The sequence below is a fragment of the Ascaphus truei genome, chromosome 2 (genome assembly GCF_040206685.1).
Source record: "Ascaphus truei isolate aAscTru1 chromosome 2, aAscTru1.hap1, whole genome shotgun sequence".
Lineage (NCBI taxonomy): Eukaryota > Metazoa > Chordata > Amphibia > Anura > Ascaphidae > Ascaphus > Ascaphus truei.
The window spans coordinates 490,275,768-490,298,254 of record NC_134484.1 but is presented as its reverse complement, the minus strand read 5'-3'; positions in this window follow the sequence as shown (position 1 = coordinate 490,298,254).

The following is a 22,487-nucleotide window of genomic DNA, read 5'->3' as shown; positions in this document are numbered from 1 at the left end:
AAGAGGGTATAGGGGTACCAGTAATGGATACTACAGCAGGGGGTAATTCTGGTTGTTACACATCTACGTTAGGATGTATCTGTTATTATGTTATGATGAAGATATGTACTGTAATGTGTATTGTTGTGTTTTGCAGTGCTACCTGAAGGAAGGTTCCACAAATTTAGATCCCAGCCGGGTCGTTGGGGTTTTACCAGGGGGAGAATGCGAGCCAAGTGTAAGATTGGTGTACATATCTCTTTCTCATGCTGGCAGTAAACCTGGTAAGTATGCAGGATTGCCAGCAACAATCATGAGGTTTGCCCTCAAACCCTGGTGAGGTGTCATATGTCCCCAAAGGAAGTGACAACATGCATTGTGCCCACATTTAGTGGTACAGAGCTGGTTTGTTCTCTGGGGGGTGATATAAGACACAGCACTGCCTAAAGTTAGGAGTTCAGTTTCCTGTTGTTGTGCTGGCTCTGTTCAGTGAGAGGCACGTGAAGGTCTGCAACAGTGTTGCAGTGTCTCAGGCTAGCTGTGAGTCAGTGAGCATACGCAGCAGAGTTAGAGGAGCTGAGAGAGACAAAGCAACTCAAGAGAGGAGCTTACAGCAGCCAGAGAAGCTGGGGAATCTCTCTGAGAGGATAGGTGGAAAGCAGCTCTATTAGGGTAAGGGACCTTCCTAATGGAATGCTGCAAAGAGATGAGTGGCTGAGCTGTTATCTGTGAGGGGCAGCTTGCCCATACCACCATCAATAAAGATGCCCTGTTTGAATATACCTCCACTGTGTGAGTGTGAAGTTACTCAGCAGTGGATGGCACCACCAAGAAGGAGTTCCTCACCAGGACCATCTCCCTGCGGAAGCACAGATCCTGATGAGGTGGAGGCTCTTCACTGGATATAGGTAGGACTCGCACACACTACCTCAGCTGCCTGTCCTGATGACATCCACTAATTCCATCAAGCGGGAGACTCAGGAGTCCTGTTACTTGCAGGTGCACCACCATACACAATCATGTAATGGGGACCATTTAGACCACACGGGCCAATGTGAGATTGGGGGGGTCAGACAAGGGGGGTCCACCCGTTACATATGTATAACTTCGAAATACTGTGATTGTGCATACAAATGCATCATTCACTATTTCACGTACGTGTATTACCATATACACATATATTGATCAATTTTATAGATTGTGAAATATAGTAGTGACAATCCATGTTACAGCAAAACATAGACCATGAGTGTCTGAACATGTCTTGCATGAAATATTGTGCATTCAAATGTGAGCACAAATAATTTACACAAAAACACTGTAATTGCTTTTGAAAAATATATTGCTTCGAATAATATAGTCTCCTTTGTCCATAAATAGGAACATGCACCATATGGTTGTAAATTTGGTTCATTTGTACCTCATTTCATATGTGTATTTCACTTACACTGCCGACACAGTTTATCCGAGTGCGGCTCATTCCGCAAGCCGGGAAATGACCCGGCTTGCGAGCCGCACTCCCTCAGCGTGCCGCGCATCACCGATGCGCGGTCACGCATCATCGGGTGCCAGCGCCCCCTGCACGCGCGTCCAGGGCTCCCCGAGGGAGCCCTGGTGTCCCGCGATCGCAGGACGGCGGCAGGGGGTTCCGGGGGACCCGGCGGACCCGGCAGCGGTAGGGAGAGCGCCCCGATCGGAGGGCGCTCTTCCGCTGCTTCGGTGCGCGCCCGTCACCCTGCGGCGCGCGCCAGAATACTGCTGCGGCCAAGAACGGGCAAATGCTCGAATAAACTTGGCCGCAGCAGTAGGTTACGTTTTAACAAAACTGCTGCAATTAACATGCAATCACACCATATAGGTTAATACAGGGGGGTGGGGTTTTTGGACACAGAGCAAGATCACACGGTCATGGTATGGTCAAGTGCAGTGGTAGTGCTTACAGGTGGTACAAGTTAATCATAGCTCAGGGTGTGGTCACGTCTTGGGGGAGGGACTACAGTTGCTAGAAGCTGACCAGGTTAACACAAGTACATCACATTATTTGTAAATGCTAATTACAATAATACTTTCACCCACAGCTGAACTATATATGTAAACGTACGTTACACATTCGTTCACTCATAGATTCTTAGAACGTTTGTGAAACGCCAACATTATGACACCAGTACCATCTGTGAGCGACACAATGCATGTGTTGCTGAGTGCCAGCCACATAGAGTGCTACACAAGCTTATCTTAAATGTAATGCCACATCTGTGAACACATTCATAAACATTACCACAATTAGGTAATGAATGCTAAGTAGAGTCAACTTTGCTTTCCTGCTAGTGATCTACTAATTTGGATGTAGATTAGTACACAACATATTATGTGTATTTTCAGCATATACATTTGTTTAACTGCGCATTCCTGCATGAACAATGTCTGCTTATTCAACTAAATGTGCTGACTATGTTCACTTATTCATTTATGTTAATGTAACGGGTTTTCCCCCCCCCCAATCTCACATTGGCCCAGGTACTCTAACAACCAACCCCCATTACATGTTCGTGTCTGATGGTGCACCTGTAGGCAACAGAACTCCTGAGTCTCCCGCTTGATGTTAGTAGGGGATGTCATCAGAACAAGCAGCTGAGGTAGTGGGTGCGAGTTCAACTTACATCATGTGCAGTGCATCCACCTCATCAGGGTCTATGCTTCCGCAGGGAGATGGTCCTGGTGAGGAACTCCTTCTTGGTGGAGCCATCCACTGCGGAGTAATTTCACACTCACACAGTGGGGATATCGTTAACAAGGTCATCTTTATTGTAGACGGTGATGTAGCAGACTGCCCCATGCAGCTGCCGGCTCTAGCCGCACATCTCTCCGTGCTGTCCCTTTGCCAGGTACGCCCTCCCATATTGAAGTGGGATCCCCTCTTTTCCTAGGGAGATCCCCTCTGTGCCAGGTCCCTGGACACAGAGTGGCTCAGACAGACTTGATTGGTCAACCTGGACCGCTAGTTACGTCACTAGGGTCACAAAGTGTTCCTACAATCCCTTATGCAGGAAACTACAACTTCCCAACAGCTTTCCACAGCTGCTAGAACACACTGTAACTAGCTGTGTTGTGCCTTATATACTTCAGGAGGCAGGCGCATCCCTGATGTCACTATCCAGGGACTCAGAGCATACAGCCACTCCCCTCCATACATAGGGCACCTCACCATGGTGTGAGGGAAAACCTCCATAACTACAGCTTGCATACTTGTACTTACCAGGACTTACTGCCAACAGAGAGGGAAGCAATATACCATTATTATGCATGGCTATATTAATATTGATTCTATTCAGATTACAATAACAATATTATTGTTATGTTGTTAATTGAAGCGTAATTTCCACGAAATATACTTTATGTATATTATGTTCAAAATACAATTAACATCTTAATTTAATCTTCTATATAGTTGCTGTTGTGTCACCTGGCAAGGAAACAGTCTCATCACCTGGATCATCAAGCTCATCAGCAATGTCATCATCAAGAATGGAAGGTGAGTGTAGGAGGTGAAGGCCATATATTGTGTAAATGTTTGGTAATACAATAGGCATGCTAAATAAATGCATTGTAAATTACCTTAACATCATGTATTGTCACTGAACATGTAATGTTGACTGTCCACATGTTTTGTGTGTTTTGTTAGTATTCTGCTATGATTGTGAATGTTACAACATCCTTTCATTCATTCTTCTTTCACACTGAGTCCACACATAATTGTTAATTAAATCATCATCTTTTAATTAGACAACAAATAATGGACTGATGATATGTGTTACACTATGGTTCCAAAAAAAAAAACATGATCAGAAAGTGAAAGATCCATGCCAGTTCATCGTGTGTTTATTTTATTTTAGAAAAAGATGTTGGCGGACAAGGCCAAATTCAAACAAGTGAACATGAAGATTTGCACACTCCTGCATTAACACCGCAACCACGTCCTCCTGCTCGTGACACGTACGCAGCTCTTGCAGCTTCAAAAGAAATAATCTTGGGTGAAGACAATCGTCGCCATTCTGAATTGATGACAGTGCATGAAAGGAGGATTACACAGAATGAAATGATGATGTCACAGAATGAAAGGATGTTGACACAGAATGAAAGGATGTTGGCACAGAATGAAAGGATGCAGGAAAGGTCAATATCAGAAATGACACAAATTAAACAACTCCTCATCCAACTGCCAAAAGAAATCCAAAATTTAAACAGGACATTAGAAGCATTAGTTCTCAATGTAAGCCAAGCCAATATGTTGCACAGTACAGCAAGAGAACAATTCCACTTTTACCCATCACAGGATGGATCGTTGCATGGTCCAACTTTCTCGCCACAATCATCAGTTCTTCATTCCCCAGTTCATGATGATAACGGTACAGTAGCTGCAACTTCAATCCGTATCCCTGACAACCTTCAACCGCTTACATCTGATCAACAAATAGAGAAAAAACCTACAAATGAGACACAGAAAAGAAAGTTAGGCCAACAAATGCTATTAACCAGCTACTGGAAAAAGAGTAAGAAACAAAAATTGGACATTGGGCCACCATCAATCATGCAATGTTTCTCAAGTGCTTCACATCTTCCACAACCCACACCCCTTGCCCCAGAAGTGCCACAGGCCACACTACTTCCACAACCCACACCCATTGCCCCAGAAGTGCCACAGGCCACACTATTTCCACAACCCACACCCCTTGCCCCAGAAGTGCCACAGGCCACACTACTTCCACAACCCACACCCATTGCCCCAGAAGTGCCACAGGCCACACAACTTCCACAACCCACACACATTGCCCCAGAAGTCACACAGGCTACACAACTTCCACAACCCACACACATTGCCCCAGAAGTTACACAGGCCACACAACTTCCACAACTAACACACATTGCCCCAGAAGTGATACAGGCCACACACAGTGGCCTTGAAGTGCCACAGCCCACACTTACAGGCATTGAAGTGCCACAGGCCACTACAAGTGGTATTGGTAAGGGCAGAGTACTTGGCAGAGGGAGGAAGAAAACACAGCAGCCAACAAGCAGGCCTGTTACTCTGTCTCAGAAGTCTACAGATAAATAAACAAAAACATTATGCAAACTTTTTTTTGTACTGGTGTTTACTGCAGAGTAGATCATGCATAGTGTATGTATGATCGTTTACATATGCTTCTTAAGATTAAAATGTGTCATTGTACACATTAATTTTATTCAAGACTCATTACATTAATTAAGGCATATTGTGAAACATTTAATTATGTACTATTCATAAGTTTAATAATGGAATTACATTATTGCACACTTGTCATGATTACAGAACATGACATTCACTTACCTATTGTTAGAAATGAGATGGCATTGGTCTTTATTTTAAGGTACATACTCATTTCTGGGTAATATGATTGACATTAAAAGTTATATACTTACACATAAATAAATGCATTACAATTGGAATTTTCATTGTTTCTTCAATGTAAGACATCAATGACCTTATTTGTATTGCAAAGTTCATAATGATGGCATCTTAACAGGTATGTTTTTGTTTATGTTACATTATTGTAGGCTTAATTATCAATTTATCAACAGTGTCTCTGTATCTGTATCTATATATGTATACACACACACGGTGTGTGTATCTAAAAAAATATATATATATATATAGATAGAACTTTGAAAAAGTTGGCCGTGACTGACGAAACGCGTCAGGGAGCGTCATTACGTCAGACGCACTGGCATTGAAGTCAACACGAAGCGCTGGAGCGGACCTATGCATGCGCAGGTGCTATAGAGATTTCAATACACGGAACTGATTTCTTGGACTTTTACCAGCACACCAGCCCTGGAAACCTGCGGGGACGTTGATCCTTCACCAACGGAGCCTGGGACTGTCCCAAAGAGCTTGCAGTTTGAACCGGATGGTGGTGATTATTATCACATATGCTTGATTTTATTGTACTTTTGTAAGTGCATTTTTTACCCCCCTTCCCCCCCTTCCCCTCATTAAATATACAATTTTACGCTATGGGCGTGCGCTCTCTCCTCTTTCTTTCCTTATATATATATATATATATATATATATATATATATATATATATATATATATATATATGTAGCGGTCATGTAAAATGCCTACAGTCATCTCTCCTGCTGGCAGTAAGGCCTGGTAAGTATGGGCATGCCAGTATTTATCATGGAGGTTTTCCCTCACACCCTGGTGGGGTGCCCTGTGTATGGCTGGAACTGGTCACATGCTCTGACTCCATGGTTAGTGATGTCAGAGGTGTGTCAGCTTCAGAAGCTTACATAAGGCACAGCACTGTGTTGCAAAGTTAGTTGCTGTCTAGTTCAAGTCCAGTTGAGGAAGAGTTCTGTCAGTTATGATATAGTAACTCCATGGGAGACTGTGTCCAGGGACCTGGCACAGGACAGTGATTCCTGCGGGAATAGTGAATCCCTGATCTAGGTGACATACCTAACTAAAGGGAGCACTGGCGAGATGAGCGGCTGAAGATACTCCTTGTGGAGGGCAGCTGCCCTGCCGTGTCAATAAAGATGAGTTCAGCCAGAAACCCTCTCGTGTATCTATCTGGAATGAGTGTACAGAGAGGAGCACCACGGAGGAGTTCCTCGCCAGGATCATCCCCTTGCGGACGCAGGGACCCTGGTGAGGTGGAGGCGCTGCACCGGAACTAGGTGAGACTCAGCACACTACCTCAGCTGCCTGTCTGACGGGTCCTCCCCACACACCATCATGCGGGCGACTCAGGAGTCCTGTAGCCAACAGGTGCACCATCAGGCATATCTACACTGTAATGGGGTCCGGTTAGACCACAGGGGCCAATGTGATATTGGGTGGGTCAGGCCGGGCCACAAAACCCGTTACATTTGGAGGCGAGCTGCTGAGATCAGATCTGTCATCAGGACAGGCTTTTAGCTAGGTCACTTGGAAACAGGGAGAGTGTCTGCTGCCACTTTGTGCTGCGTAGGGACGGACCTAGGGGTGGTCAGGGGGCTGACGGGATATTGTCAGTTCGCAGGGACAACCTAGGGGCCTGAAGGGAGTGAGGGGTCTGGAGCGGGCTATAGCTGACCGAGTCACCTTGAGGCAGTGCTAGTTGGTAGGATGCCAGAAGGGACAGCCTGTTAACTTGGTCAGGAGTCCTGGAGAGGGTCTGCGCTAGGCTGACCAAGACAGGTAGACGCCCCAAGTACTGCATGGCAGAGCCAGCCAGAGTACCTAGCCATTCCAGACACTCACCGTAGGGAGCACAGACTGGGAGGAAGGAGTCACAGCAGACACTGAGAGAGTGAGCCTAGCCTGAGGTAGTGCAACACTGGGTCACACCTAGATAAGGTACACATGTGGTGGTGCATCTGAGCTAATCTTTATTGTACCGGTGTGGTGGCTGCCCCGCAGAGTGGAGCCTCATGTACGACAACTGTTATGAGAGAGTGGAGGATCCGCGTGGTGCGGAGAACGTAAAATGGCGGACAGAGGCTGATGGGGAGGGCACCCGTGGCGTGCAACCCACTGAAGAGCAGACTGTCGCTGAATTGTCCTTAACGAGTTTGCTCTGGAGCGGAGCAAAGGCCGTGGCTGCCCCATTTTTATCCTGCCTGGGACAGCGAGGGGCCACCTTTGAAGAGTGTGAGGACATTGCAATAATTGGGGGAGAACCCCGTGAGGAGAGCGAACGAATGGACTTTTTGGGCGCCAAAACCAACCAAAATGGCGGTTCCCGCTTGCTAGGGAAACCGCATGGGCCAGGCGCCGGAAAAATGGCTGCTGCAGGACTTGCACAGAGCTGGCCGGGAATGGCGCGAACAGCAGAGCCCCGCCCTGAAGGGGGGCATGGCGCGAAAGCTATGGCTGCGCCGGGATGGACAGTGACTAATTCAGCCCCTGTGCTGAGTCAACCGTTGAGTTTATGGGACCCTCCCCTGATTTCTACCAGGGGGAGTGACTATCAACTATGGCCTGTGGGGATGCACCCACTGGTCCCAGGGACTGATATTCAGATGGCGCCACTACAGAAAGTAGTTCCGGCCGTGGAGGTGATTTGCAAGAAAGAAGGGTACCTTGCGCAAAAAGCGGCTGCCAGAAAAAGGCGGGAACTAGCCGCGGGAAAAGACCCCCATCCTTGTGGGGAAATTGGTGCGAAAACGCTAACCGCGCCCACCAGGACTGAGAGAGGTGCGGCCTTAATTAAGGGGCATGATGTTCCCCTGTGGGACCCGCCCATTATTGCAACCCCTGGGGGCGGGTTCCAGCTCTGTCAGAGAAGGGAGGAGCCGAAGCAGGGAGTGGCGGATCCAGCAACTTCCATCAGTCAGTTGCGAGGAACCACTGAGAAGGAGAGACCTGTACAGGAAGTGGCTCCTGTACAAAGAATGGCCTGCTCCTCCACTGTGGGCACGATGGTCTCTACACATCCCTACTCAGTGCCCGGCGGGGTGCTAGTAGTGAGGGTGGCCAACACCGAGACGGTGGTCGGGCTCTGCCTACAATGCGGGCTGCCCGGAGGAACGGTCAATACGGCGGCACGTTGCCCTCATTGCGGGACTTTATACCTGTGGCCTATGCCCACATTTATTCCTATACAGCCTGCTGACCCCCCGGTGGACGTGACAAGGCGCTCCGCCGAGTCCCCGGGCGCGCTATGGATCAACCGCGCGAGTCCCGGAGACAAGGGACTGGAGCCGGTCAAGTCGGCTGGGTCAGTAGCGATCGAGGCGGCTGAATCAACCCCCGCGTTCGGGGAAAAGAGACTGTCACCCCGCCCGGAGACCCCTAAGTCAGGAAAAGGGGATTACTCAGACGAGGACCTACGTGAGCTGGCGGTGGTAAAAGCGGAGTTGAAAAGGCAGACCGGAAGGACGACACCCCGTGGGGTGAGTGGCAGGACGTCCCTCGCAGATCGGCGACCCGACCGACGGAGTCCCGCCATCCCAGGACCTGGCGGAGACGGGAGAGAGACGCCTACACCCCTGCGGACGGGTAAGCCAAGCAGCCCTATTACTTACCTGGTTACAGCGGACGGCGAAGCGCTGGAGGGGCCGCGCCAGGCCCAAAGCGCACGTGGAGGGACGGCATCACTTCCGGCAACGACGGCGGAGCAATCGGATGTCGTCATAGAGGAAGAGATCCCGCATGGGGGTCCCACGCGAGATGGCGACGCTTCCGGTTCCGGGGAGGACGTCACTTCCGGTGGCGACGGCGGAACCCAGGAAGGGGAAGCAGCGACGCTTCGGCGATTGGGGGAAGGTCCCCGACCGCTCGTATTGCCCAGAAAATGGAGAGACGATCTCAGGACTGAGGAGGGTGAGACATCATCCTTGGACCAGTCTACGGACAGCCAGGAGCGGGTCGTAACCCCGTGGGGTCCCGTCCCATGCCCCTATACCCAACCCCATGGCCTAGCTAATGCCCCTACCCCTATCACACGGTCACCGGGTTCACCGCCCAGCTTGGAACTTGTGGACATACCTTTGGGGGGGGAGGAAAAACGGACTGGGGAGAGGCAGCTCAGTGGAGCTACGGAAGGTGATTCACGGGGAGGAGGAGAATTGAGGGTGGCGGATACAGCACCCCAACCGGCAGTAAAGGCTCCGGGGTCCTCGAGGTGGTTCAACTCGCGATCCACAAGGTCGTCAGGGGTATTTTCATTTGACGACGACCGGGAACCAGGGCCTAATCCCTTTAAGGAGACCCGGTGGTGGGCTCCAGTATTTGAGGGGTACTCCGCATGGATGGACCGTACTCGGTTCCTCATCTGGCGGGAGGACGTGGTAGATTTCTGGTGGAGAGAGGGAGAGTTCACACCCGAGCAGAGGGATAGGGAATTACAGGAGAGGTGGTTCCAACTGGGGCGTAGAGACATAGCGCCCATGGGTCCTGACACACTGTCAGATCCAGTCGATCCTGATGAGCCCCTATCATGGGTGTTACCTGGGAGGGCAGGTAATGCTGATCTGACCAGGGTCAGTAGGGCGGAGAGGGCTATAATAGTCAAGTATAAAAAATCCCATGGGTTGGAGTATCCCTATGTTCCGGAGCCCCTGATGGATGAAATTGAGGATAATAGGGAAACGTGGCTCCAAGAGACTATAGAGCTGTATTTAGTCAATAGGGGGAGCGCCATTGTAGGTAAGAAGGCGGAAGAAAGGATAGACACCCTGATGCGAGTGTGGAGCATAGGGAGAAATGTTCACAAACATAGGGTGACCTATATGCCAGAGAGAGGATCGCCTAGGCATTACTATGTCACGGTCCTGGATATGGGTAACCGGGAAGTGAGGAAACCTGACCCAGATCACTATTATTAAGGGGGTACTGAGACATTACGCGGGTTCGTGGCTGCTGGTCGGGGCGGGCTTGGCGGAATGTACTGAAGTCATGTTTACAATATGCTGAAAATTTGTATGGATGTTAACCTAATTATGTTTCTGTTGCAGTGCTTCCTGGCAAGAGGTATCTAAATTTAGGTCCCAGCGAGGACGATGGGATTCACCAGGGGGAGAATGTAGCGGTCATGTAAAATGCCTACAGTCATCTCTCCTGCTGGCAGTAAGGCCTGGTAAGTATGGGCATGCCAGTATTAATCATGGAGGTTTTCCCTCACACCCTGGTGGGGTGCCCTGTGTATGGCTGGAACTGGTCACATGCTCTGACTCCATGGTTAGTGATGTCAGAGGTGTGTCAGCTTCAGAAGCTTACATAAGGCACAGCACTGTGTTGCAAAGTTAGTTGCTGTCTAGTTCAAGTCCAGTTGAGGAAGAGTTCTGTCAGTTATGATATAGTAACTCCATGGGAGACTGTGTCCAGGGACCTGGCACAGGACAGTGATTCCTGCGGGAATAGTGAATCCCTGATCTAGGTGACATACCTAACTAAAGGGAGCACTGGCGAGATGAGCGGCTGAAGATACTCCTTGTGGAGGGCAGCTGCCCTGCCGTGTCAATAAAGATGAGTTCAGCCAGAAACCCTCTCGTGTATCTATCTGGAATGAGTGTACAGAGAGGAGCACCACGGAGGAGTTCCTCGCCAGGATCATCCCCTTGCGGACGCAGGGACCCTGGTGAGGTGGAGGCGCTGCACCGGAACTAGGTGAGACTCAGCACACTACCTCAGCTGCCTGTCTGACGGGTCCTCCCCACACACCATCATGCGGGAGACTCAGGAGTCCTGTAGCCAACAGGTGCACCATCAGGCATATCTACACTGTAATGGGGTCCGGTTAGACCACAGGGGCCAATGTGATATTGGGTGGGTCAGGCCGGGCCACAAAACCCGTTACATATATATATATATATATGTTATCACAAGAAAAACAGTGAGAGAGAGCAAATACACAGATGAGAAAAAACATTGAAAAAAACAGAGAGTAAAAAATACAACTGCATAATAGTCAGATGTTATGCTTAATTTAACCACAGTATTCTTTGAAATCTAATCATCATACCCCAGGTTTAGATAACACACAAATTGTTTTTTAAAATACATGACTACACTTGTTTTTCTAATTTTAATTGCATGATGGCAAATTGAAGTTTCGATTCCTGAGTAAAGTTTAGTTTAGATAAAGACTTTCAGCCAATTATTGTAACAATTTGGTTGTGGGAGAAAACATAGGCGTATAACAGTTAGTTTGTCTTCTAACCTTGAAAGAAACCACGAAGATAACATTCATGTGTTCATAAAAACACCACACATCCGCCTTCTTTACACTTACACACAAAAGACACTAAGGGAGAAGCAATGGCAGAAGCTTCTACATCTAACACCAAAGCTGGAAAATCATTTAAATATTTAATCTCAGAGGCCATCGAAAAAACAGTCTCAAAGAAGGCAACGGTGGGGGAAATCTATGATTTGATACAAAACAAATATCCATACTTCAAAGAAACAGGCAAGCAAAGAAATTTTAAAACTTCAGTACGTTACACGTTATCCTCAAGTAAATGTTTTGAGCGTGTCCCTGATGGTACCGCTGAACTATACGGTTTCTGGCAGGTTGCACCAGCATTTAAAGTTACCATGGAACATGGAACATATCTTCTGCTAAATAGCATGTATTTCCCTAATACCAGTAACATTGAAGACGCACAGCCTGCTGCGCCTGCTGATATACCTGCACCGCCCATTCAACAACACCAGATCCAAAATGGAGATAACTACTATGATATGTATCAAAACTTATATGGTCAAGACGGATTTGGAGGTGTAAACAACCAACAACTGAACGTACCTCCAGACCTCTTGTTGGAAGAACCCAATGCTGAGCCAGATTACGACATAATGGAGATGTGTGTGATTCAGGATTCAACGGTTGCATCAAGCATGGATGAGTCTGTTGTGTATTCCTGGAGCGAATTGATGCAGCAACATCAGTTTTAACTTCTACAAGAATGGTAAATACACATGTCGTTAGTAGTATACTCAAATAATATATGTGTATATTCATCAAATGCTAATGATTGGATAAAGATTAACATTGCTAACAGGCTTACATGTAGCGTTAACAAATTCATTAGTTCATATGACACAATACGACATGACGAACCATTAGTACACATTGTTGAGGCACACAGAAATACGACATCATTTAAAAAAAAAAAAATTCAACCTGTTGCACTAACTGTAACACACACACACACACACACCTCATTGTTTAGCATTCAACAGGTACAAACAACGTGACGCCCACATATGACGTGGGAACTTGTTAATGTTTCAAGGCATGCTTAAAAACACACGTGTGCGCGTGATTATGTATTGGCTGTTGCCGTAGCTTATTGTAACACTCTGTGCAGTGTGTCATGTGCGCGCGTCGCTGTGGCGGTGCATGCACATCGCTGTAAGCCAATGTTAATTCAATGTTATGTGTGTTTGCGTACAGTTCACGGTGCCTTAACATGACGTCACCAGTATTTAGTGCGCTCATTGGTTGATCGCTCGTTGTATCAGTTTACACACGTCTGTTGACAAAGGTTACATATGTACGTGTTTATAATTAACATTTATTCCCATCTTTAACATAAGTTTCAGCCATGATATGCGTACTTCTAGCAGAACGATGGAGGGACATTTATTCGACGTACAGCGTAAACATCGTTTAGCGCATGCGCTAATACTTTGTCCAAACATTCATTGAACGTAAAGCGTACACATCGTTTAGCGCATGCGCTAATACTTTGTCCAAACATTCATTGAACGTAAAGCGTACACATCGTTTAGCGTATGCGCTAATTCTTTGTCCAAACATTCATTGAACGTAAAGCGTACACATCGTTTCGCGCATGCGCTAATACTTGGTCCACACATTCGTGATGTGCGCGCGCAACACATGTTGTGCGCACATATTATTATGTATACAGGCACCGATAAATAAAATCCAACATAAATGCCACCAACGCTATGTTTGAAATAAGATACATATGTATCTGTAGTTAAATCCTTGCATTTTAATTACATACGTAACTTTGGATACAATAACCAGTATCATATAGAGATGTGTGAAGCGTTGTAATGTTGCAACTTATATAAATGCGGGTTTTTTGAAAAACATGTGTTTGTTGTATTTCACAGATGTCGAGGAAAAATACATCGGACCAATGTATGATGTCAGATGGGAAATCGTTGTATTCGATAATTGAGACGACTAGCGAACAACTATTTGTAAAAATATATAAGAAAGCTTTCACTGATTGATGCGCAGATTAACAATCCCTATAGAATGTTATTTTAATGTAACAATATTTAGTAGGCACTTGTATATCATAATCATGTTTTATTGCACTTCATTTACACCTTAAATGCATTCATTATAATTTTATACTAACCTTATAAGTATTGGAATGTGATATCTGCAAACCACAATATCACTACGCTAACTAATAAGTACAATAAACAAATATTATCACGTGTGACTTGTCAAACAATGTAAAAGCTACTTAAAAACTCGTATACATATTATGTTAACGTAAACAAGACATAAACAAAACAAAATCTATCAAACATATTTCTTATGTCGTCCTCTTTAAACATCCTGCCACTATACCTGTATCGATGTTGGCACATCTTCAGAAATATGTCAATTGAAATAGATAACATGAACGGTCGTTGGAGTGATATTCTTTCCCAAATGAAACATGAATGTTTACAAATCATTTTCATGACATGTTCATTAAGGTAAACAGCACACATTGTTGAAATTTATGTCTGTGATATGTAAGCAAATATAACATATGAAGAATATAATTTTAAAGACACAATAGTGGGCACATCATTGTGACATACATGTCACACTACCAAGTACAAAAAGTATGTTTCAATATTGCATTAGCTATTGAATCTCGACATAGTATAATTATTGTGTATGCATGAACAATACCAAAATGAGCATACAATTTACATGTACGACACCTTTCTTATACACGGACACACAACACATTTTAATGAAATAAAGTATAATCCAACCTGTTGCTGAATGACATACCGGTGCCACATTAAATTGTCCACACAGCAGAGAACATAAAGGTGTTATAGCCATTTTCATCTGTTTCCTAAGTGAAGATTATTTGGACACATGTATTTGTAATAACAAGGAACGAATCCATCTATGTAGTATTATGAAGATCTAGTTTGTTGCTTACATGAAAAATATGTGTTGATGACATTCCTTCGTGTCTCAACACCACTGTCTGTTTGCTCAGTGTCAGCTGGTAAAGTTACGGGATGCTCCTCCTCCAAGGCCTGACTTATGTCTGGTTCGACATTATTGCTGAGTGCCAGATTGTGTAAAATGCAACATGCAATGATAATATCTGACACTTTAGCAGGCTTATATTGAAGTGCCCCACCTGTTCGATCTAAGCACCTAAATCGTGTTTTGAGCAGGCCAAATGTCCTCTCTATGACGGATCGTGTCGAAATATGTGCCACATTATACCTCTCCTCCGCTTCACATTGAGGATTTGCCACCGGGGTCAAAAGCCACGGCCTAATTCCGTATCCTGAGTCACCTAAAATCCATCATGCCAATAAATAATACAAATTGACATTAAATTCGTACATTACATATGAAATCTTCAAAAACTAGTTGTTTGTTAACACATCCTAATATGTACTCACCCAGCAGCCAACCAGGTCCAAAATTGCCTTCTTCGAACGCATGGAAGACTGATGAGTTCCTCAGGATAGAGGAATCGTGACTGGAACCAGGGAATTTGGCTACCACATGCATAATCTTCATCGTGGCATCGCATACTACCTGCACATTCAGGGAATGGTGGTGCTTACGGTTGCGGTAAGCATGCTCACTCTGACTAGGTGGGATCAAGGCAACATGGGTGTAATCGATTGCACCCATCACACATGGTATCCCGGCTATGTTATAAAAGCCAGTCCTCACTTCCAGCCACTCTGTGTGCTCTGCAGGAAAATGAATATAATTCCTAGCGCGTCTATTGAGTGCACATAGAAACTGGGTGAAGGCCCGCGAGAATGTAGATTGCGAGACACCGCCCACTATGCCCACAGTTGTCTGGAATGACGCGGAAGCAAGATAATGTAATGAGCACAACATTTTAACAAGCCCAGGGACTGCACGACCTCTTGCGGTTATAAAATCTAAATCTCCACGTATCTCTTCATATAGAGATAAGATTGCTGCTGAACTCAAACGATAGCGACTTACTATCTCCTCCTCACTCATCCCATCTAACATGGTTCTCTCCCTGTAGACACGAGGACGAGGCACTACTTGTCTCCTCTCTCTTCTCCTCTCATCTCGTTGACCTTGCCCTCTCCCTTGCCCTCTCCCTCTCCTCTCCACGTCTCTGTCCCTTCCTTGGCCTGTGACATCCTGATCCTCAGCTAGGCTCTCGTCCAATATAATCTTCCTCCGTCTCATAAGCAATCGCATCATTTTGTGGTCTGTAGCTGTCATAGCGCAGGTAATTGCCCTCCTTTAAATACCTATGTGATGATGTCAGGTGAGTTGATGAAGTGCAAGGTGTTACATTAACATATCCAAGTAGTTCAATGCAAACGGATATCCAGTACGAAAGAAAAGGATTACACTTATTTTTGTATGTTCAGCAGGTAATCATGATATTTGAGAATGATGTAATGTTACGCATTGTCAACCGTTTATTGAACAACAATTTGTGGAATGTGTAATTCAGGTTCCACTTCTGAACGCAACACACAGTCATCTCATTAGGATACAACCATGAGAAACTAGGTTGCAACATGTCTAATTGGCCATGTTATTGTCACCTATTCACATGAAGTATTAGTACTGGGAATATCCATATTGTAATCCCATCAGGATACTTCCTATTGATTATGTTAAAATAGTGTTAAAGATGAGTAACTTCTGTAGATGTGTGGATACCTTTCGGAAAAGTGATTGTATTGCATCGTGTACTATGTAAACATGCAATGTTATTGTGTGTCCAATTGCGGACGTCATCAAAAGAGGGAGGTCACAAAGTACAGGTAAACATGAAAATAAACAGATACATGTCCAAGTGATAATGCGGCACAAAATCAAAGCATTGTGTATTGTATAGCAACATGACTGTACGCTGAATGTGTTAGATGTGTTAAATCAGTCATATCATATAATATTTTGAAGCCCACTTAATTAAAATGTTGCATATGATGGGAACTGTTCCTTTAAGAGTTTACTCTTGGATTATCCATTGACACATCATAACATGAAGAATAATGTGACACGCAACACATGATCCCATACACAAGTAAAATGTTGTGCCAATAATAAACGTAAGCGAGGACACGATGAAGTGAATGACATCGACACTGTAATGCCAAGCACATTTTAATTCGGACCAATATAACGTAAACATTCCTATAAAGTTATAAGTCTCCGCTCCATTGATGTAGAGATGATTTTTTTTTTCTAAGTGCCGTCCCGGCAAGCTTTCCGATCCTTCTCCCCTCCAACTTGCCAACTTTAGTTGGCGGGACAAATTCCCGATGAAATCTCCATTTTTGAGTGCCGATCAACAACGATAAGCTGATCGGGACTACTAGAATACAGCCGAATTAGTGGCGAAAAGTGGCGAAAAGTGGCGAAAAGTGGCTTATCGGCAGCCGCATGGCGAAAATTTTTAACGGCAAGAAAAAATGCCGATTTTGAGCACTTTTCGGTGCTTACTGAATCGCAAACGCAAATGTGGCGCGAAAATGCCGAAAAATGCCTTATCGACGCTTAGTGCATGAGGCCCTTACACACTGTAACTTACTTCCCATTTATAAGTTGTTTTACCAGGAAGTAATACATTTAGAGTTACTGTTTGTTTTCAAGTATTTCTTGGGCACAGAGTTATGATGACAAATACATGATTACATTAAATGAACAGAGGTTATACATTCACTTTACAGACATTTCATGAAAAGCGTACAGTATTTACAGTAACCTTTACAGACAAGATTAAAATTGTTTAAGAAGAGGTAGGACAGGCCTGTAATGTGTTAGAAGAGGTAGGATAAGCCTGCAATGTGTTAGAAGAGGTAGGATAAACCTGCAATGTGTTAGAAGAGGTAGGATAAGCCTGCAATGTGTTAGAAGAGGTAGGATAAGCCTGCAATGTGTTAGAAGAGGTAGGATTAGCCTGCAATGTGTTAGAAGAGGTAGGAAAAGCCTGCAATGTGTTAGAAGAGGTAGGATAAGCTTGCAATGTGTTAGAAGAGGTAGGATAAGCCTGCAATGTGTTAGAAGAGGTAGGATAAGGCTGCAATGTGTTAGAAGAGGTAGGATAAGCCTGCAATGTGTTAGAAGAGGTAGGATAAGCCTGCAATGTGTTATAAGAGGTAGGACAAGCCTGCAATGTGTTAGAAGAGGTAGGATAAGCCTGCAATGTGTTAGAAGAGGTCCTTCCTCAAGAAGCTTACAATCTATAAGGCCAAGTACGTTGGAAAATTGGGTTCTGGGAATAAAAGGGCTGGTAAGTTTCAGATTGAAATAGCGAAGCTTTAACATCACCAAACATTAGCTAATGGCACCAAAGAGCTCACATCCTTTGGCTGACCTTCAGCTGTGCCAAAGGCTGTCCGCCCTAGGGGCGACGCAGATGTAGACTGAAGGTGTTCAGATTGAATGCAGCTGTGGTTTCAAAGCCCTTTGTCCTTCTGGGTCCTTAACATTCCAGTATATACAGAGACACACAAACTGTAACTTACCTCCCATTATACACGGAGACCTGCACACTGTAACGTACCTTCATCCTGATGAAACCGAGAAGGTGAAACGCGTAGAGTGACGTTGACTAACTGGCCGGAACCTCTGGAAGCGGATGACGTCACTTCCGGTATCGGTGAGACGCATCCGTGACACGCACGCGACAACAGAGGGAAAGCAGAGAAACCACTCATCCGGCTGCTGAGATCCACTGCGTGAGATCTAAATGCTTTTTTACACTTTATATCATGTGAGTTCATTGGATTTTACTTACCTTTTATAAATACTTTAACCAGTCTGCACTATGTACGGTTCTATTTTTCATTAAGGTCCACTGGAGTGTATACTTTTATGGTGACGATCTATATCTTGACCGCATTGCCGACAGAGCATCAGCCAAAGATACCTTTACGTGTCCATATACATCTCACGTTTGTGAGTATTCTGCATATAGACCTGATACTTTAATCTTCACATTATTGTTTTCACAATACTGCACCATCAGAATATCTTTCTGTTTTCACATGTTTGCGCTTCCTGATGATCTACACCTTACCTTTCGGAGGTAACAATAACTTCATGACATCCTGCATTAACTTCGCCATGAAGTTTGTTCCCTGGTCGGTTAACATTACCTGGGGCAGTCCTACCCGAGAGAACAGCTCCAGCAGCCTGTGAGCTACCTGTTTAGCAGTGGCTGATCTCAGAGGGAAGGCCTCAGGATATCTGGTGGCATAATCTACGACAACCAGTATGAATTTGTGTCCCTTTGCAGAGGGTTCTAAAGGTCCTACCATATCTACACCAATCCTCTCGAATGGGACTGATACCAAGGGCAGAGGAACCAAGGGAGCCGGCTTCTGTCCCTTTTGGCTAGTTAACTGGCATTCAGGACATGTCTCACATAGTTTCATGATGTGACCATGTATGCCTGGCCAGTAAAACCGGGACGAGATGTGGTCCGTGGTCTTATCTCTGCCCAGATGACCACCCCATGGGAGAGTATGGGCTAGGGTAAACACTGTTTTAATAAACTCTTTAGGGACTAATATTTGTCGAATGACCTCCCCTGTTTGTGTAACCTTATTCACACGATATTCAATAGTTCAAAATGTGGAAACACCCTTACACCTTGTTCATTCATTATGTTATTGTTGACCCGTACCACCTTCTAATGGGCGCTAATGGCGCTGAACAATGCGCTGAACAATGGAGCAGGCGCGCTGAACAATGGAGCGCCTGCGGCGCCGAAACTAGGGCAGAGAGAAAGAAAACAAGAAGCCCGCGTCTGCCCGCACATTTGAAATTCCCGCGGTTGCGGCCGCAGGATAATAAAGCTGATCGCCACTGTAGACTCGTGTAGCTGGTAAGCAGAGGGCGCTCTGCATATACCGGGTGGGTTGCTGACGTGTCAGTGTAACAGGCCAGAAGGTATATACTGCCACTCTCCCTGAGAGCAGACCTAAAGTGTACTGAAACCCTGTAACCCCAGTCAGGAACAAAGTAGTGCTAATGGCTTAGGGCGCACATCAGTAGCGTAAATTCTTGCTTCATAGAGCCGCGGGTGCAGCAAATATTGCACTTATACTACAGTGTAGTGTATTGATGGCAATTGTCGGATCAATAGCCAATCATAGGTGATATGAACCACACTATGTGAGTGTTGAAAGTGCCAGACCAGGGTTGATGAAATTCACTGCGTTAGAATCTCACACAGATTGCTGGTGACATATCAGCACACTTTGAGTAAAGGGTGAGCACATAGTAGAGATAGTAACGTGAACACTATCCCCTACATCGGTATAGGTCTTGTCTAAATCAATGAGAATATGCTACATTGACACCATCCGTGGTCTGGAGGGGCAGGCCAGATGTGCAGAGGAGTCTGGTAATTGAGAAACCGGGCTAGTGTCTCTAATGGTGAAGGGATGTATTGCCCCTGATGTGAAAGGTTCTCAAATTGGCAGTAACTGTCAGAATCCGGCGTAGGAACAAGAATGCCCTTTCCCTGCATCGGCACAGATCATCTGATTGTATCAGTGCCGATGTCTATAAGAGGAGCGCTTAACATGGGCCGAACAGAACTATATGACAGTCCCGTTATCCACAGAGTACATGGGACACTAGTAATCCCTGTTGTAGTGGCACTCTGTTGTAATAAGGTAGAGTCTGAGTAGTGTATGACCTCAGAATATAGCAGAGTGAGTGGACATTCCCCGCATCAGCACAGATGGTAATAGTATATCAGTGCCGATGTCTCACAGAGGAGTGCTAATTGGAACCGGTACAGTCTAACAGGACTGCCTCTATATATTGGTTCCAATTAGCACTCCTCTATGAGACATCGGTAACTTACCTCCCATTATATACAGAGACCTGAACACTATAACTTACCTCCCATTATACACAGAGACCCGCACACTATAACTTACCTCCCATTATACACAGAGACCCGCATACTATAACTTACCTCCCATTATACACAGAGACCCGCACACTATAACTTACCTCCCATTATACACAGAGACCTGCATACTATAACTTACCTCCCATTATATACAGTGACCTGCACACTATAACTTACCTCCAATTATACACAGAGACAGGTTATAAAGCTGATTGTTACCCGAGAAGAGAAAGATGAAGTCGGTTAGTGTTCTGACCCTCTAGAGCAGGGGGTCTCCAAACTCAGTCCTCAAGGGCTACCAACAGACCAGGTTTTATGGATATCCCTGTTTCAGCACAGGTGGCTCAATCAGTGGCTCAGTTGAAGACTTCGACTGAGCCACTGATTGAGCCCCCTGGGCTGAAGCAGGGATAGCCATAAAAGCTGGCCTTATGGTGACCCTTGAGGACTGAGTTTGGAGACCCCCTGCTCAAGCCCCTTGTAACTAAGAGGTAGGGTCAGGCAGGTTAACTCACTCCCTTAAGATGCACACTAAGTCCTTCTTTCTCTCTGTTCTTTTATTCCAAAAACAAACAATAACAACAGAGGGGAACTGTGGATGAGTGACGTGTGGGGGAGAGGTGAATTAAGAATGCCTTGTATGTGAGGGGCAGTAAGAGATGTGTACTCACAGACTGCTGGATCCAAAAGAGGGAGCACACTTTCCTGTACAGACAGGAATAGGCAGAGGAGTATACCAAATACTAAAACATGGCAGGGGAGTATGGGCAAATCATGTTACCGGGAAAAAAGGGCGTTGCAAAGGCAACTGTCAGAAGATATGGGGAAAAGGCAATGTTTGTAGCAACAATGCTGCAGCTTACACTGAGCAGCAATGGCTGCCTCAGAACAGAGAAATTAAACATGCAGAGAGGATCCAGGAAAGTTAGGGTAAGGTAAACTCCACATTGCCGGCCCTTCCTTCCTCCCATGATTGCCCTATTCTCTGACGCTGGCTTCACAAAAGTGTAACCACTCAAAGTGTCTCATAATGTATACAAATATCAATTACCAAAAAGGGTCCTTTTCTGTAAAACATTAATATTTTTTAGAAATTACAAGACCGTGTGAGTGCCTACACATTTGAGTTTTATGCTAGATACTGATCCTCCTGGATGTCATTGGTCATGCTCCTGTGTATAACACTGCACCATGAGTGCTCCTACCAAAGGACATTATGCCACTGGCATCAGGCATGTCCTCTGTCTCCTGAGGCAAGAGAGGTCTCACGGAGTCATCTATATAACCTACTCAAGACCAGCGTAAGGGTATTTGTCTCTCTTTTAAAACCCCCACCATTCTCATTCCCTCACCCTCTGTTACGCTTGCGCTCACCAAGAACATAACTGGACTCCGGTACTGAGGTGGGAAAGGGTAACACTGCGCACCCACAGAGATGGAGTCACGCCTGGAGGGTGGATAGTCAGCGTAGCCGGGTCTGAGTTGGAGAGATTGGGTTAGTTTAGATACCGGCGTCCATGGGTGGAGCTAGAGGGATGGTCATTGTTCGTTGTGCCGTGGTCAGGGGTAGGAGCCGGGAGAGTTGTAGTGTGTCCGAAAGCCATGATCCGTGATGGAGAGGTGCGAGTAGTCAGAGGCAAGCCGGGGTCGTTATCCAGAGAGGGTCCAATAGTCAAGCCAGGGTCGTTATCCAGAGACGGTCCAATTGTCAAGCCAGGTCGGTACACTTCAAGAAAGCAGAGAGAGAACAAGGCACAAGGCAAGGCAAAGACAACGCAGAAACCCAAGGCTGAACAGCTAAACTTATGGAAAACATGAACCAATGAGACAGGGGCGGAGCAGAGGCGCGGCCTCTGCGGAGG